This window comes from Ixodes scapularis, unplaced genomic scaffold (assembly GCF_016920785.2).
Source record: "Ixodes scapularis isolate PalLabHiFi unplaced genomic scaffold, ASM1692078v2 PGA_scaffold13__105_contigs__length_92229423, whole genome shotgun sequence".
Classification (NCBI taxonomy): Eukaryota; Metazoa; Arthropoda; class Arachnida; order Ixodida; family Ixodidae; genus Ixodes; species Ixodes scapularis.
The window spans coordinates 2,719,145-2,724,210 of record NW_024609839.1 but is presented as its reverse complement, the minus strand read 5'-3'; the positions used below and the strand labels follow the sequence as shown (position 1 = coordinate 2,724,210).

The 5,066-nt window shown below is 41.9% G+C and overlaps 1 long non-coding RNA gene across 1 annotated transcript; it reads left to right on the top strand.

The window, feature by feature from the left end:
- Positions 1-1,028: 1,028 nt before the first annotated feature.
- On the top strand, positions 1,029-2,860 carry LOC120845770. Its single transcript, XR_005716900.3, has 3 exons — positions 1,029-1,053; positions 1,399-1,526; positions 2,805-2,860. It is a non-coding gene; the product is annotated as an uncharacterized LOC120845770 (long non-coding RNA).
- Positions 2,861-5,066: the final 2,206 nt, after the last annotated feature.

Here is a 5,066-nt window from a genome sequence, read left to right as displayed (position 1 = left end):
GTGAAAGGTTAGAAAAGGACACATAGGAGAGATGGGACGGGAATGGGGTGAGATTAAAGAAAAGTGAGTGAGAGGGGGGGGGGGGGGAGGGGCAGGTAGGAAGGAGATCTAGCATCAAGGGCCACGGATACAAGGACGCACTCCGCCGACCACTCAAAATGAAGGGCCCCAAGGGGGGAGGCACTCACTTTATCAAGTGACGTGTTAGCGAATGTCCACGTTTCACCGAATGACACTTTAGCGAAAATTCGGACGCTGCGAAGCGGCGTTCTCGGGTGGGCCAAGTGGGTTCACATTTTTGTAATGAGCCGCCGCAGACTCGCCGCGCGGCGGATGGGTTAACGCGCGCCCCCGTTATTCGCTAAAACGTCGATTCGCTCAAATGCCGCTGTTCGCTAAAACGTCATTCGCTCATCTAATATGGACCCTAATTATAATGAAACGAGTATAATCGCACACACATTGTTAGCCCCCGTTCACTTCTCGCCAAAGAGCCGTCGACACGAGAACATATTTGAGCTTGAGGCTTCGAAGCTCGCTCTGCGTGGATCACTCTTTGCCTACATTTGTTATCTGGACACATCACAATGGTACAGCACAGTCGCATAGCCACGGCACTACCGTTTCGATGTTAACAGTTCACTATCGTTACCGATATTACGGTCGAGGTCATCCACTGATCACTGCAAGACGTTGCAAGATCGCCATCGTCCGCCATGATTGCACACTAGTACGGCATCACGGTTATGGCTGTACGGCTTATACCAATTTCCAATTTCTCCAATCGATGTAATGTTTTATAACTCTTAAAAAAAACTTATTTTAGTACTGTCAGATAAGTTTCCACAATTTATTCCTACTTGAAACTTCATGTTTAGTCGTTTACTCGTTTACGCACACTGTTGACAAGCCAAGACGCCAAGAGTGCAAGTAGCTCAAGCCAAGCAAGGTCGAAGCCAGGTTGACCACGTGACCGTATGTCAACGGACCGTCAAGGCCTGTTTCATCGGACCGCTCTGCCGATCTCTCGGCGTGTAGGAAACGTAAACAAAGGTATGTTTCATTTTCGTTGTTGTTACTACTTGTGCTGAACAATGGAGCGGGCGAAGCGTTCGCTATCAGAGCTATCCGATCGCCAAAAAAGACATAGAGTAGCCGAAAGTGTTCGCAAGGAACTTGAAAGTTCCTTGCGGACATTCCCTGTCCATTACTTCTGTAATGGACAGGGAATTTAAAACCTGGAAAAGCTGGGGAACTTAGAAGGAGGAATTTGCTAGACACCCTGTCTGATTTCATAGTTACCGATGTCTGCCAAGTTATGCTGAAGTAGGGCATGAAATTGTCGATATTTCACTGTGGTAGCTGACGTTGTGTTGTAATTATATACTTTTGAAACAGGAGCTGTGCGCACCTGCTTTAAACAGAAGGCAGAAAACAATGAGCCAGCCATCATCGTGCAGGAAGCCGACGCCAAATGGGCTGCTGCTGAATCGGTCAGGCATGCACCAGCTAGGACCAAGAAAATGGTAATATGATATTTCTAATTTTGCTTAAACTCCCGAAAAATACTTTTGCATCCTAAAACAAGCCCAGATTTCAAACAAAGGCATTAGTCCACTTTACATAAAGACATTTTTAAGTATTAAGAAATTTATTTAGCCAATGAAAGAACACCATGTTATGACATTGTCTGCAATGAGCTTTACATTGTAGAAAATATGAGGCTCATTGACATTGCCCCTGGGTCCGGACAGTTCATCAAACGCCGTTTCATTGAACATTGTTTCATCGAAGCTGTTTCATTGAACGCAGTTTTATCGAACGCTGTTTCATTGAACGCCATTTCATCGAAGTTGTTTCATTGAACGTAGCTTATTTGAGCAGTAGAAATATTTTTCTTTTTAGTGCCGGGAGGATAGCAGTGTTTTAATATTTATTGTAACTTATAAACTTATATATATATAAAAGGAAGGAACCTTTTTTTGTCACCTTCTATTCTTTTTTTTTTAGTAAATGATGACTTCTGTTAATGAGGCCAATAAGACACGGTAACACTAACGACACTTTTAAAAGCTGTGATCATCAGGTGCAGTGATGAATGCACATCCGTTCAAAAGCGTATACGGTATATATCTTCATCCTTGAAGAGACCTATTCTGCTTCAAGACGAAGCCATCCTTGAGGCAGTGATCTGTCTCCGTGGCCCATGATACGGGGAAAAGAAAAGACGTGTCTCCTCTCTTTGTTAATTTATTATAATCGACAGAACCGTGGACCTGCCGAATATTCGACATACAGTAATATACTGCATGTCAAAGATCCGACAGGTCCACGGTTCTGTCGGTTACAAAAAATTGACGAAGAGGGCAGGCACGTCTTTTTTAAGAACATCTATGTTCTTAAAAAGAAAGCTATACTCTTAGGATAAAATGAAAACAAAGTTAAATCTACAAATACAAAATAAAAAAGGCGCTGCGGAAAATAGCTGTTTCCCTCTTAAGAAAGTGCCTTTCACGCAGGAATAAATAGAAGGTTGAAGTGGGAAAAAGTGAGTGGCCGAGAACAGCCGCCTACCTTGCCAGAAAAGAATAAGTCGCGTATCCACTGTCTTCTGTGGGTAGGTCACACTTTGCGGTAAAGGTCTAAACTGGATGAAAAGAATGGCTTGTGCATGCAAAGAAACTGTGGTGAAACTGCTAGGACAGATGTAGGCATTTCTTTTTTTATCTTGATGACACTCTTTGCCCTGAAATAGGCACCCATTTTCTGAATGCAACCAACTTTTTTGTGTTATTTTTTTGCAGGAGCAGTGTGCCTCTTCTCAGGAGTGACTGAGGGGCTGCCACAAGGGGAGAAGGCAAGCATGTTTCTGATTACAAGGATGGACAGTTGGGCTGGGCTAGTTGGTAAGAATTCATGTTGAGAAACGGTGCGAAAACCAGACAAAGGAAAAAGAACACACAGTACCTTGTCCTGTGTGTTTTCTTATCCGTGCATTTTGCGCTGTTTTTCAGCATGTTTCTGCCTTGATTTTTCTGTTAGTTTTTAATGTTAGTAGTTGGTTACTTTGATCCCAGTTGGAAGCATGGAATTGGTTAACCGTGCTAAATGCATAGAATTGAAAAAAAAAAAAAAATCATGCTTTCTAAATCATTTAAAATGCTTTTTTTCCTAATGATTTCTTTCTCTTTTTTTACAGCCATCCCATGAGTAGAGTCCCTGTTTGAATTTTTTATGTCAATTTGTAATATGCATATGTTACCTTTAATTTCTATTCATGCATACATTTTAGCCCCAGCTAGTGGTTTCTTTTATTTAATTTATGTACACATTAGTGTGATATTTTTAGAAGATTTAAAATTTATGTTCTTTTTCTAGTCATTTTTGGTTTATTGCCTCTGTTATTTATTTATATGTCCTAGCCCAAGATCGGGTGTAATTTGAGATATATTTAGAATTTTATTTTAGGCTACTTGCTTTATGTTGCTGGGAGTTTTAATATTTTACATTTTTATTTTTATGCAGATCAGCCTTGTAATTTAGTGTGTTCTTTACAATTTTGTAGATCTAATAGCTTGTAAGAAACAGAAGAATTCTCTGGTACTTGTAATGTTGGTTTCGTTTTTGAAATAAATTTATTCCAATAACTTCTTGTTTTCTTCCGGAGTCCTGCTTCTAGGATTTCAAAATGCTGATTCATTAATGACCTGTAATGCACATTCATTTACTCATATCAGGCACCAGCTCAAAAAATGACTTCATGACAACCATAAATGCAGTTTCCTGGCAGCGCTTGTCAATGTATTTTCGGATAACATTGTTCAGTAATGTCCAAGTAACACATGCAGTAATATCTGGCCAGTGCCAGCATATTGTAAAAACGTTTACTGAAAGTTGACAGAATAAAAGCACTGAGGAAAAACAGATGACCGCTCTTTCATTTAGTTACGACGCTCGTTTTTTGGAAGCAAAGACTCGCGCACAGGTCAAGATTAACTGCAAAAGGAAGGCTTGATCAAAGGAACTTTAGGGAGATAAGGGATGAGTCAGTAACACTCCACCTTCGGTATCTAGTTGATCTCGACCTGTATGCGACTCTTTGCTCCTCAAAAAATAAATGTTGTTGCGAAATAAAAGAGTGGTCGTTTGTGTATGTTCTTCACATTTTTATTCCTTCACTTTTAAGTAAGCCGTAATGTCAGTGCAACATTTTGGTGTAACATTACTGGATGGTAGAATTCGTGGCCATTAACAACAACTAGCAACGTGAGCGACGACGTCCGAGTAACATCACTGATCTAGCATCCAGGTAACATAGAGAGCTATGTTACTGCAACATTTTGATGTGACGTTACTGGAAGGTAGAACTGGTGGCCATTAGCAACGTTTGGCAACGTTATCTAACAACGTTCCAGTAACGTTATTTGGGTAATGTCCAGGTAACGTATGCAGTTACGTTACTGTAACATTGTGGTGTAACGTTACTGGAAAGTAGAATCCGCGGTCGTTAGCAGCGTTCGGCAACGTTACCTGACAACATTCCAGTAACGTTGTAGCCACATTTTGTGCTACTTGGGTTTATTGTCAAAAACCGAAAATGAAAATAAATAGGTTCGGTGACGTTCACGTTTCCGGATTGAAGGAAGCACAGCGTAGCTCTAAGCACCGCTTCAGTTGCCTCGTTAGCTAATTGCGACGATTGAATCGCCCTTTCAGAGCGAGTATTTGTGCGAGGTGAAAGATTAGCCGCTGGCGTCTCTCAGCATCCGTGACGACGTCCCTAGCTTCTCTCCATCGCGTGAAGAAAGGTGCTCACCCGTGTTTCCGCGTTGCGCAGGTGAAGTCCTGATAGGATGCGGTTGCGTTCCCACCTTACAATCAAACAATTCCAATTGCTTGTGTCACAACAGCTGCCAGTTCGGGCAGACTTTCCGCCATTTTTACCATTGTGCTCTCCGCGGCTGTTTTCTCTTCCGTCTGGTTTCTCCCTGGCTGCCCTCCGGTCGTTGAACTGCATCTTTCTGCCCTCGAAGTTCACCGTTGGGTCGCAAGAAGCGCAGATATGG